Genomic DNA, 13,030 nt, shown 5'->3' on the forward strand with positions numbered 1-13,030 from the left:
CACAGCAACGCAGGATCCGAGCCACGTCTGCAACCTACCCCACAGCTCACGGCCACGCCGGATCGTTAACCCACTGAGCAAGGGCAGGGACCGAACCCGCAACCTCATGGTTCCTAGTCGGATTGTTATCCACTGCGCCACGACGGGAACTCCTGCAGATACATTTTTAAACAAGTTCTTATCTTTTAGAAATACATACAAAGAGATCTGACGTCTTGGATTTACTTTCAAATAATGCAGTGGTCAGCAGAGGAAAGGATACAGACGAGGCAAGACTGGCTGTCAGTTGTTCTTCGGAGCAAGGGGTACAGGAGAGCTTATTATAGTAAGCTTTCTATTTTTACGTATATTAATATTTGGATTTTTCCATGATAAAAAATGGGGGGGGATTAAAAAAATATAGTGGCAATGACGTGGCAGGGGGAATCTTTTAATATTCCCACTTAGGTGATGAAGCTTCAGTTTCTCAGAGTGGCGCATTTGGGCCAGGGCATGGCCTCACCTAAGCGGTCTGCACCTTACCAGTATCCATGGAATTTCAAAAACAGCAAATCTTCACTGAGAGCCTTCTGTATGTCAGGTCCAATGAGAGGGAAAGGTCCTCCCGCTGCGAAGCAGAAAAAGAAGTGCAAAGGACCAGTTACAGAAATAGTATGATGAAATCATTGCTCCCACAAAAAGTCCCTAAAGAGTCATCTGAAATAAGCAGATGTCATTTGTATAATTTCTAAAATCCTCATGCCCAGACCCTGCCTCCTTCCACAGCCCCATCTCCTGTTCCTCATCTCCACACTTTAAACTCCAGCTACAGAAAAGGACTTGCAATTATCAGAACATGCCTCATGGAGTTTCTGGTCTCCTGGGGAGGTTTCATTCATTCATTCAACAGCATTCACTGGTCTCCTCATTTGGTCCAGACCCTACACCACGCTCTGTCTCATCATCACCAAGCCTGCCTTTCTCCCCCATTAGGTCATTCCTCCAGCCATATCTTGCTTGTCATCTTCTCTGAGTAATGTTCTTTGAACCACTCGACCTGAATAAAATATCCCTCCTTTGTACTTTCTATATACAAGGGGATGGGGAAGCAGCAGGAAAGGAGAGGGGACATGTCTTATTTCTCCCACTAGACTCTGAGGGCAGGGATGAAATCCTGATTAGGCACAGTATGTAGCTTAAGGCCTGAGTTGTACTGCAAGATCAAGAAATGCTTGTGGAATAAATGAGTAAATGAATGAATGAAGCTTCCCCCATTAGCGTGGATACTCACAAGGGCAAGGATTTTTGTTGTTTCATTCTGCTTTATTCCTAGCACCTAGGACAGTATCTGGCATAGTAAATATTTGTCAAAATAATTCAAGTTACCTGTCAAAGAACAACAAACAAGGAGACGTATGTTCGAGCTCATATGCAAATTGTCCATTTGCTCTGGTCAGCCTTCAGTGGATTGGCAGAAGACAGATCAGAACTAAAAAAGAAATTAGAAACAAAAACTATTTTGAAGATCAAATTCAATGGGATGTTTTCCGTACTTTATTGATTTGAAACCTAACTCTAAGTCCAAGAAAGACCAGGACATTTATTTATGTAATTGTTTTTACATGCATCGTTAGAGAAGTCACTAAACAAGATATTGATTTTACTTGACCTTAAAAAGAAAAGTTAGAGTTCCTGTTGTGGCTCAGCAGAAACAAACCCTGCTAGTATCCATGAGGACAGGGGTTTGCTCAGTGGGTTAAGGATCCAGTGTTGCCAGGAGCTGTGGTGTAGGTTCACAGACGTGGCTTGGATCTGGCACTGCTGTGGCTGTGGGGTAGGCCAGCAACTGCAGCTCCGATTTGACCCCTAGCCTGGGAACTTCCATATGCCACACCTGTGGCCCTGAAAGAAAGAAAGAAAGAAAGAAAGAAAGAAAGAAAGAAAGAAAGAAAAAGAAAGAAGGAAGGAAGTTAACATTTGGGAGACTTAAGTAGATTCTCCTCTGACAAAGGCTGTTTTCTATGTGCCCATATGGCCTAAGGATCTAGAGAAATATATGCACCAACAGGGTAGCACGTGATCTGCTACGTCTGGAACAGCCGGGACCCAAGGAAAGCCACACATCATGACATCACCCTTATTGATCCAACTTCTAAAAGACAATGGCATCATTTCTTCCTGCCCAAACCTCACTAGAGAGGTTTGGACGAGAAATTCCACAGCAGGGTGACTGGAGGGCTATGTGGACAAAGGACAGTTGTTGACTTCCCAGAGCAGAAGCATGGTTTACAAAGCGGTCTTTCTTGGGAGTTCTGCCCGAGGTTATTGTATACCCCGTGGCAGGTGCTCTTACATAAGTAGGACCACACTGGAGTCCATCTAGATTTCTTTTCTTTTGGAAACCATCCTTCTCTGGAATTGTCCTCTCTAAAAGTCACTAGAACAACAGGAGGGAAAAGTAAGATCTTGAACTGCCCAGGGAATCAAGGCAGAATTTCCTTCCTCTTTCATGACTCATCCACCTTTCCATAGCTGCCGTCCACTGAGACCTCATTTCAGGAGGTTTTATTTCCCTGTTTTATTTCAGGATTCTGCCTCAAACAGTCTTCCCTGGCTTTTCACAAAGAAAACTAGGGCTCCCATTTATTTTATCCAATCCACTGCTACACTGAACCTTGAAAACAGCATGCAGCACATTATCCTCTCACAGGAACAAAGAGCACAAAGGAGCCTAACTATTCTCCACGAGGTTGAGTTTTGCTGGTCAAACACATTTATTCTCTGAAATGCTTTCAGGGCCTGTTGAGAAATAAGTGGCACCAGAAAGGACAGTATCTCCAGCATGAAGTTTAGAAATGTTCCAAACTGCCTATGGAAAATAGGCAGTTCCAGTCGTGGTACACTGGGCATGAATCTGACTAGTATCCATGAGGATGAGGGTTCGACCCCTGGCTTTGCTCAGTGGGTTAAGGATCTGGCTGTGAGCTATGGTGTGGGTCACAGACACAGCTCCGATCTGGAGTTGCTGTGGTTGTGGTGTAGACTGGCAGCTCCAGCTCTGATTTGATCCCTAGCCTGGGAACTCCATATGCCATGGGAGCAGCTCAAGAAACGGCAAAAAGACAGGATAAAAAAAAAAAAAAGTCTCCTATCTTTATCACCAGAAATCCTCACTGCCCATCCCTCCGTGTGGCACTACAGCAACTGCTCAGCATCTCTCCCCGAAAAGAAATGATTCTCTTTTTCATCTTCCAGATTCAGTCCCCTCTAGATGTAAACTCCAAAGCAGTCATGTCCAATTCCCATCTCTTTTGCACAAAGCAATTCCATGTTCCTTTTGCTTTATTCCAAATTACAAAGAGATAAGTTATTCTGCTAAATCAGGTTGTCAAACCAACAGCTTCTTTTCCCCTACTGGCTGCACTCCCATTATTGCTTTTTTATTTTAAAGATCTTTCCTTAAATATTTTTTGTTCCTAAATATTCCTTTTTTGTTTGTTTGTTTTGTACTTTTAGGGCCACGCCCGAGGCATATGGAGGCTCCCAGGCTAGGGGTCGAATCAGAGCTGTAGCTGCCAGCCTACACCACAGCCACAGCAATGCGGGATCCCCAACCAACTGAGTGAGGCCAGGGATCAAACCCATAACCTCATGGATACTGGTCGGGTTCATTAGGTCCCCACCACGATGGGAACAACCTAATTTTTTTTTTTTGATGGCCATGATATATGGATTCTTTTTTTTTTTCTGATCTCTTAACGAATTGATGTTGATATATAAGGAAGATAGTAATTTTAAAATATTTCTGTCATAATTGCCAGTCTTTCTAAACTTTCTCATAAGTTCTAATAGTTTTCTTAAGCTTATAATCTTCAAATAATGATAATTTTGTCCCTTCCTATCAAATATTTATACCTCCTTCACTTCTTTTTCTCATTATTGCATTGAGTAGAACTTTCAGGAAATTTTAAGTAATGGTAATAACACTCAAATTATTAATTTTAATGGAAATGATTCTAATGTTTTACTGCTAAGAATAACACTAGCTATTTGTTTGAGATGAATATTCATGAACATATAACAGATTAATGAAGGTTTTCTTTTTTCTTTTTTTTTTTTTTTTTTTTGCTATTTCTTTGGGCTGCTCCCGCAGCATATGGAGGTTCCCAGGCTAGGGGTTGAATTGGAGCTGCAGCCACCAGCCTACGCCAGAGCCACAGCAACTCGGGATCCGAGCCGAGTCTGCAACCTACACCACAGCTCACGGCAACACTGGATCGTTAACCCACTGAGCAAGGGCAGGGACTGAACCCGAAACCTCATGGTTCCTAGTCGGATTCGTTAACCACTGCTCCATGACAGGAACTCCCAATGAAGGTTTTCTTAAACCAAAAATATATGGTGATTTTCATCAAAATGTTTTGGCATTCTGTTAAAATGATCATGTGACTTTTCTCCTTTAATACAGTGATGTCATAAATTATATATACAGGTACTTTTAAGATTGAACTTTTCTTATATCCATGGAGCAAACCCTATTTGGTCTTGGTGAGTTGTCTTTTAAAATTATAACTGCAAGTGTGAAAAGTAGATTGCAAGGAGGCAAGGTCAAAGACAGAGAGAACATTTAAGAGATGATTCCAGTTCTGAAATAAGATAATGGCAGTGGAAACAGAGAAGAGGTCTGCTTCTAAAAGACATTTGGGGGAGTTCCTGTCGTGGCTCAGCTGTTAACAAACCCAACGAGCATCCATGAGGACGCGGGTTCTATCCCTAGCCTTGCTCAGTGGGTTAAGGATCCGCCATTGCCATGAGCTGTGGTGTAGGTTGCAGGCACAGCTTGGATCCAATGTTGTTGTGGCTCTGGCATAGGTGGCTACAGCTCAGATTTTATCCCTAGCCTGGGAACCTCCATATCCCGAGGGTGCTGCCTTAAAAAGACAAAAAAAAAAAAAAAAAAAAAGGAATATCAAAATTTAAGAGAAGAGAGAAGGAAGATGACACAGCCAGAGAAGTAGGAATGGAACTTACTCTATTGGTCAGGAAAACAAGAGGAGGATAGAATTTCAGGAAGAGACTGGTCAATAGCATCAAATGGAGCAGATGTTTCCAGGAAGATACGGGCTAGAAAGTGTTCTCTGGATTTGCCAAGCCTCACTGAGGACCTCCCCCGAAGCAACTGCAGCAGAAGGCTGCGGGTGAAACCTGCTGGGCTGTGCAAGATGCCCAGCGTTATGCTCCTCAGCTTCTTTCTTTCCAAAGGCACCCTCACCTCCTGGACGGCTGCTGCCTCTGCTGAGTTCCTGGAGCCAGAACTGAAGCACCCGACCTGTGTGACCTGCACACCCTCCCATCTGCACTGGTTTGCTCTCAGGACGAAATGCCACACCGCAGGGCATGTGATCGCACTCTGGAGCTCACCTCAGTGGACAGGACGATGCCCCATAGAAGCGGCGCAGGGGAAGTTCAGGACAGCTTTCATCTCGTGGAGCAACCTTGACAAATGGGAAAGGGGAGACGGGAGAGAGGTAGACGGATGCATTGTTCTCAGTTTCCTCTCCACAGACTCTTTCATGATTGTGATTCCTACCCATGACCATGAAAAAAATCACTGTGGCTCAAAGAATCTACCTGCTAAATTGCCTGCGATTTCTCATTACAGCTTCTTGGAAGCAGTGCCAACATGGCAACACATTCCACTGCAACGGTTGACTTTTTCCTCACTTTCACCTTTTTAAATTTGCACCTACTCCCCAAAAAAGAATCAGCACCTTAATCTTGACCTCAGACTCTAAAATCTAGAGAATTTGGGCTAAGACACAGTTGGTCAATTAAATAGGAGAAAGACTATTTCAATCAACTAATCAAAGATGATTTCATTTGGACTGCTTGAGCCAGTAGAAAAAATAGACCCAGAAAAGAACTGTCCAATTGGAAGACGAAAAGAATATTAAACATTCATATTAGAGCATATTAATATGTTGAGATCACATATTTTCCCAGGTCAGGTTATCCAAAGAACATAGCAGTCTGGTTTGATCCATGAGCGACTAGCAAAAGTACTTGAAACATCCAGCAAAAAACTATCCTTCACATGATGTCTATTCACTTTGCTACAACAGAACCAGCCTTTAACCCAATTCGACTCAACAAACATCTACTGGCCCCTGACATAAGGCAGGCAGTGTCCTGGGCTTTGTGGAAGTAGGGCAGTTCCCAGGGGGAGGCTTCTCAGATGAATAAGACCCAGATGTACCCTAAAGATGATATAATTTCAGAGGCAGAGATATGATAAAGTACAAAGAGCATTAATATAGAAGGTCATACAAAATATTGAAAGTACAGATTTTATTAGTATCAAAGAAAGAAACATATAAAACACTAAAGTCGAAAGAGGGAGAGAAGTTCCCATTGCGGCTCAGCTGGTTAAGATGAGTATCCATGGGGATAAGGGTTCCATCCCTGGCCTCACTCAGTGGTTTAGAGGATGCTGTGTTGCTGCAAGCTGCAGAGACGGTCGCAGACACAGGTCAGATCTGGTGTTTCGGTGGCTGTGGCTGGCAGCTGCAGCTCCAGTTTGACCTCTAGCCTGGGAACTTCCATAGGCCATACGCACAGTCCTAAAAAAAGAAGAAGAAGAAAAAAAAAAAAAAACTGGGAGAGACTTTAGCGGGAAATAATCAGGAAAATTTTCATTGACAGAGGTAACACACTTGTTAAACCTAATTTTAAGAGTCGGCTATGTGGGAACAATAGGCAGATTATGAGAATAAAATCGAAGTCACAAAGGCCAGAAATAGCTAAATATAACTGTAGAATGATAGGCCTTGACAGTTTTGAGGGATGGAGCCTAGAACTTTGAGAACCCTCAAGAAGCCACATGCCACTGTATCATATATTTCCCCCATAAAATGCATACGTAATGCTGAGTATATATCTACAAAGCTATGATGTGATGAGAAGGATGGACCACCAGCTGGGCTCATGTACCAGCTAAGTGACTTGCTTCCTCATGCCCATATCCTAGTGCACAGAATTCAAATTTAGATCTCAGCAAAATGATACATGACTGCCTTTTACTCAGAAATAGTCCAAACTTTGAATAAGTCCATAATTAGCAACATCCTACAGAAGTTCCTTTTGGCTGAAGTGTTCAACAGGAATCAGCCCAGAGAATAATCCTGCTTGTTTTAAAATAAAAGGAAACGTGCTAGCATTTATTTGAAATTTCCTAATATTTCTTCTGTTTTGATAAAGCATGTCTGTACGAACAGATCCAAAGTTTAATCTTTCTCTCGCCTATCTAAACTTCTAGCTAAATCCAAGAAAAAATTTATCTGCAGATCAAGAAGCAGAACTCACCAGGCCTAGCCTTTCAATAGGCCTTGTAGACCTCTGGGAACCATCAAAAGAGTGACCCAGGGAGTTCCCTGGGGCACAGTGGGTTAAGGACCTGACCTCGTCTTCGTGAGGATGTGGGTTTGATCCCTGGCCCCACTCAGTGGGATAAGGATCCAGCATTGCCATAAGCTACAGCAGAGGTTGCAGATGCTGTGGTGTAGCTCTGATTCAGTCCCTAGCGTGGGTACTTCCATATGCCTCAGGTGCTGCCATCTTAAAAAAAGAAGAAAAAAAAAAAGAAATACTCCTTAAAAAAAAAAAAAAAAAAAAAGAGTGGCCCACAGTAGCTTTCCCATCCATCCTAGGTCTGGGAATACTGCCAAATACAAGCCTTAGGGATAACAAGGACCCTCTATAGCTTTGGCTGGAGACAGCTATAACTTTGATCCCATCCCACCTCTCTCTCCTGATGGCTCTGGCAGCTGTTAAGATGAAGAGAAAAGGATACTGCAGGAAGAAACACGATTAAAATTGCAAGGAATGTGCACAGACATACACACACAGACCAAAACCAAACAGTGGCCTCTGTTGTTTGACTTGCTGCCATAAGAGTGGGCACTTTTCACCAGAATAAGAAGCAGTTACCGGGAAGAAACTGAGACCACACAGCAAAGCCCAGAGAAGTACCTGACTCAGCGAAGCCTAAATAGGTTTTTAGAAGCTTCAACTGAGAGCTTCGGTCAGCAGGAGCATGGATCAGGACACTAAGGATCTGGGAAGAAACAAACAGCAATTAAACCCACGGCCATTATCCTGTGATACCAACACTGCAAATCTGCTTTTGACCCCAAACCCTCTAAAACCAAAAAGAAAATGTCCTGCTTACTAGAAAAATATGTCCCTGTCCCCTTGAAGGTATAACACATTGACAAAAAGAGTTTAAGCCACATGGAAGCAGGTGGTTTAAATAATGAATTAGAGAGACTATTTCTGGATAGTAATTCCTGAACGTCACCTCTAAAAGCATTAAATTATAACAAAAATTCATAAACTATTAGGCAGCTGTTAAATGTGATCATTAGGAAAACTACACAGAAACATGAATAAATTACCCTTAAATAAGGCTGAGTGAAAAAAAAATCAAAACATAAAGCACTTGGAATTATAATAAAACCTACATTTATTAAGGATTTACAATGGACATATATATACATACGAGTATAAATTAGAATAGAAAATGTTGTATTAAGATATGAGATTTGGGGGTGATCCTTTGTATTTTCTTGAAAATTTTCCTACATATTATTATAGCAATTTATCGATCAAATATAGTAAAGAGGAGTTCCCTGGTGGCCTAGTGGTTAAGGATCCAGCATTGTCACTGCTGTGGCACAGGTTCGATCCCTGGCCCTGCTCAGACGGTTAAGGCTCTGGTGTTGCTGGGGCTGTTTTGCAGGCCAATGGCTGTGGCCTTCACCTGGGAACCTCCATATGCTGTGGGTGTGGCCCTAAAAAAGACAAAAATAAAATAAAATAAAGGGTCTTTAGCAATTAAAAACTACTTTAAAAATAAATAAAATAAAATAGAGACCTACTATAGATAACCCACTTCATGAGATGATGGTAAGACAATATACGGCAAGTAAAACAAGCACCTTACACCTTGCCTGGCAGATAATTATGTTCAGTAAATGCTGGGTTCCTCATCTCTCCATTCCCTCCTCAGAAATCCACCACAGAAAAGTGAACCTACCTGTGACTAAGTTAATCATCAGGTCATTAATAATACCATTTGCCACTTATTATCTGCCTATTAAGAGATTCAGGGCCTGGCACATGGTAGGTTCCAGGTAAAGATGTGTTTAATGGATGGATGGAGGGAGGGAGGGAGAGTGGATGGATGGAGGGAAGGGGGAAGGGGGACAGGGATGGATGGAGGGAGGGAGGGAAGGAGGGAGGGGGGATGGATGGAGGGAGGGAAGGGGGAAGGGGGAGAGGGATGGATGGAGGGAGGGAGGGAGGGAGGGATGGCTTGACTTCTATCTTCAGAATCCCAGAGGAAGATACATTGGGTTTGTTCTCTACATTTCCAAAGAATAAGTTGGGACCGGGAAGCACAGAGGTATTCTTATTTTTTGAGCAGAAAAATTGAGTCTGGTTAAGCAAGGATCTGGCTGTTGGAGAGGAGCCCTTGGGAAGAACAGAAGTGAAAGGAAGGCATCTTTGAGCAAGACACGTACGCTCCAGGTCAACGGGCTCTGCTGTCAAGAGCCACCCTCTTCACCCCTGGGTCTGAGAAGACAGCGCGCTGCCGTCCTTCCTTCCCAGATGCTCTGAGGCTGGACAACACTTAGGCCATCAGGGAGGGGCTGAGGGGCAGGACGGCCCAGAGCAGCGAGGCTCCCACTGATGCCAGCAGCATCCTGGAGTAATCAATCCCGGGTGGAAGGCCCGATTCAGCCACAGTCTGGCCTCTCGCGGGCCCAGGATCAGCTGCAGGGCATGGCTGCTTTCACTTAGTTTCCTTGCCCAGAAAGCTCCGAGGAGGTGAAGTTTCACGAGGAGCTTCTAATAAAGCCGTCCGACCTCTGAAGAGGCTGCCTCATCACCCGCCGCTGGGCTGGAAGGAATGTGGCTGTGGTCGTTGCTGCGCTGGAGAGGGAATTCTAGCTTTAGGTGGATGACGAAGACGAGAAAAACCCTTTCCAGCCTCAGATTCTGATTTCCTTGGAGCCTCATGCTCGCAAAGCTAGGCTTTCTACTGACACCTAGAGGCTTCCTTGGAAACATCACTCCAAACCTGAGCCCATGGAAGGCTCTACTCCTAATCAGTTCAAATTTCAGCTCCCCTTGGGCCTACAGGGGCTCCCCTTCTCCAGATATTCCCGGGGGAGGCATCTCAGAAAAGACTGAGTATTATGATCTTGCACTATCACCATCTCGACACAGCTGCAGGACCAGGACGGACACACAGAGGAAGGTCCTTCTCCTTCTCAGCCTTGAGGAGAAGGAAACAGGACAAAATAAGTTACCACGAGAGGTGCACCCACCCAGAGAGCCAATGTGAGGGGTGAGTGTGGTGAAAATTGAGAAAATAGAAAAGAAGTGGGGGGAAGGGCTTTGTGGAGAAGGAGTGAAATTAGAGATGATTCTTTTTTTTTTTTTTTTTTTTGCCTTGAAAAGGCTGCTTCTGCAGCATATGGAGATTCCCAGGCTAGGGGTCTAATCGGAGCTGTAGCTGCTGGCCTACGCCAGAGCCACAGCAACTCGGGATCCAAGCTGCATCTGCAACCTACACCACAGCTCACGGCAACGCCGGATCCTTAACCCAATGAGCAAGGCCAGGGATCGAACCTGCAACCTCATGGTTCCTAGTCAGATTCGTTAATCACTGCACCATGGCGGGAACTCCTAGAGATGATGCTTTTTTCTTTCTCTTTTTTGGCCACACCCACGACATGCAGCAGTTTCCAGGCCAGGGATCTAACCCGAGCCACAGCAGTGACCCAGTCCGCTGCAGTCGCACCGCCAGATCTTTACCCCCGGCACCACAAGCCAACTCCTCAAGCTGACTCCTAAGGCAGAAGTAACCCTGGGAGGGAAGGCAGGGTGGGAACAGATGGCAGGGATTTCAGCTCAGGAGCCTGAGCTTTGGCGTCCACAGACCCACGTCAGATTCCAGCTTCCCCTCGCAAGCCGGGACTTCAGCTAGTCTCTTGGAGTCTCGGAACACCAGATTGCTTTCCTTACAATGGGGATACTCATGCTTTCCCTGAAATTTGACTGTATGGATTAGAGAGAACACATGTAATTGGCTTGCTCAGTTTGGGTACAAGATAAGCACTCCAACGGCAGCTTGTATTGCTGCAGACTTGACACAGGGATGGACCTGGTGTGTTCATGGAATATAACAGAAGACAGTTTGACTAGAACAGAGCGTTTGTGTGGAAGCATAAGAAGAGAGCCGGAAGGAGTTCCCGTTATGGCTCAGTGGAAACGAATCTGACTAGTATCCGTAAGGATGCAGTTTTGATCCCTGGCCTTGCTCAGTGGGTTAAAGATCCGGCATTGCTGTGAGCTGTGGTGTAGGTCACAGACACAGCTCGGATCTGGCATTGCTGCGGCTGTGGAATAGACCAGTGGCTACAGCTCCAATTGGACCCCTAGCCTGGGAACCTCCATATGCCATGGGTGCGGCCCTAAAAAGCAAAACAAAAAACAAACAAAAAAACCCATGGGCAGAGAACATGAATAGGCATTTTTCCAAAGAAAAACAGATGGCCAACAGGCACATGAAAACATCACTGTCATCAGGGGAATGCAAATCAAAATCACAGTGAAATAGCACCTCACATCTGTCAGAATGGCAACATGTGTTATCAAAAAGACGACGAGGAGTTCCCGTCGTGGCGCAGTGGTTAACGAATCCGACTAGGAACCATGAGGTCTCGGGTTCAGTCCCTGCCCTTGCTCAGTGGGTTAACGATCCGGCGTTGCCGTGAGCTGTGGTGTAGGTTGCAGACGCGGCTCGGATCCCGCGTTGCTGTGGCTCTGGCGTAGGCCGGTGGCTACAGCTCCGATTCAACTCCTAGCCTGGGAACCTCCATATGCCGCAGGAGGGGCCCAAGAAATAGCAACAACAACAACAACAACAAAAGACAAAAAGACAAAAGACAAAAAAAAAAAAAAAGACGACGAATAACAAGTATTAGGATGTGGAGAAAAAGAAACACGCATGGACTGTGGATGGCAATGAAAAGGGGTGTAACCACTATGGAAAAGAGTATGAAGATTCCTCAAAAAATTAAAAGTAGAACTATCATGGAATGCCACCCCTGGGTATTTACCCAAATAATACAAAAACACTCATCTGAGGAGTTCCCGTCGTGGCACAGTGGTTAACAAACCCGACTAGCATCCATGAGTATGCAGGTGGGATCCTTGGCCTCGCTCCTTGGGTTAAGGATCCAGCGTTGCCATGAGCTGTGGTGTAGGTCACAGATGCAGATTGGATCTGGCGTTGCTGTGGCTGTGGTGTAGGCCAGTGGCTACAGCTCCAATTGGACCCTAGCCTGGGAACCTCTATATGCCATGGGATCGGCCCTAAAAAGACAAAAAGACAAAAAACAAAACAAAACAAAAAAAAACCCACTAATTCGAAAAGATATGGACTGGACATTTGTGTGTTCATTGCAGCATTATTTACAATAGCCAAGATATGAAAGCAAACAGAAGGGCCCGTCAATGGATGAATGGACTAATACTCAGCCATAAAAAAGAATGAAATCTTACCATTTGTGACAACATGGATGGACTTGCAGGGTATCATACTAAGTGAAATAAGTCAGAGAAAGACAAATACTGTATGATTTCACTTGTATGTGGAATCTAAAGAACAGAACAAAACAGAAACAGACTCATGGTATACAGAGAAGAAATGGGTGGTTGCCAGAGGAGAGGAAGGTAGGGAGATGAATGAAACAGGTAAAGGAAATTAAGAGGTAAAAAAAGGAATTCCCGTCGTGGTGCAATGGTTAACAAATCCGACTAGGAACCATGAGGTTTCGGGTTCAGTCCCTGCCCTTGCTCAGTGGGTTAAGGATCTAGCGTTGCTGTGAGCTGTGGTGTAGGTTGCAGATGCGGCTTGGATCCCGAGTTGCTGTGGCTATGGCAAAAGGCCGGTGGCTACAGCTCTGATTTGACCCCCAGC

The 13,030-nt window shown here is 44.6% G+C and overlaps 3 protein-coding genes across 28 annotated transcripts in view; all 3 read right to left on the bottom strand.

Annotated features, from left to right (window-relative positions):
- LOC100511652 (glycerophosphodiester phosphodiesterase domain-containing protein 4) overlaps positions 1–13,030 on the bottom strand; it is an 882,168-nt gene that overhangs the window by 362,575 nt on the left and 506,563 nt on the right. The window lies entirely within an intron of this gene.
- The window catches only part of PAK1 (p21 (RAC1) activated kinase 1), a 236,440-nt gene that overhangs the window by 201,359 nt on the left and 22,051 nt on the right, over positions 1–13,030 (bottom strand). For 9 of the 19 annotated variants that reach the window (XM_084975453.1, XM_084975456.1, XM_084975444.1 and 6 more), the window contains 2 exons: positions 1,366–1,468; positions 523–607 (listed from right to left, as the gene is read on the bottom strand). The gene's annotated coding sequence lies outside the window, so the exon portion shown is untranslated. Of the gene's footprint in view, positions 1–522; positions 608–1,365; positions 1,469–5,400; positions 5,475–8,007; positions 8,093–9,560; positions 9,973–13,030 lie in introns of all 19 variants that reach the window. The other 10 variants (XM_084975450.1, XM_084975465.1, XM_084975459.1 and 7 more) reach the window with 5 other exon arrangements.
- Positions 1–13,030, bottom strand: part of CLNS1A (chloride nucleotide-sensitive channel 1A) — a 98,050-nt gene that overhangs the window by 12,721 nt on the left and 72,299 nt on the right. For 3 of the 8 annotated variants that reach the window (XR_014814773.1, XR_014814774.1, XR_014814772.1), the window contains 3 exons: positions 8,008–8,092; positions 1,366–1,468; positions 523–607 (listed from right to left, as the gene is read on the bottom strand). The gene's annotated coding sequence lies outside the window, so the exon portion shown is untranslated. Of the gene's footprint in view, positions 1–150; positions 608–1,365; positions 1,469–8,007; positions 8,093–9,560; positions 10,319–13,030 lie in introns of those variants that run through there. The other 5 variants (XR_014814771.1, XR_014814777.1, XR_014814778.1 and 2 more) reach the window with 5 other exon arrangements.

Source organism: Sus scrofa, chromosome 9, assembly GCF_054392235.1.
Source record: "Sus scrofa isolate SSC_HxYL_T2T_F1_AM1 chromosome 9, Sscrofa_HxYL_maternal_Yorkshire_Landrace_v2.0, whole genome shotgun sequence".
Taxonomy (NCBI): domain Eukaryota; kingdom Metazoa; phylum Chordata; class Mammalia; order Artiodactyla; family Suidae; genus Sus; species Sus scrofa.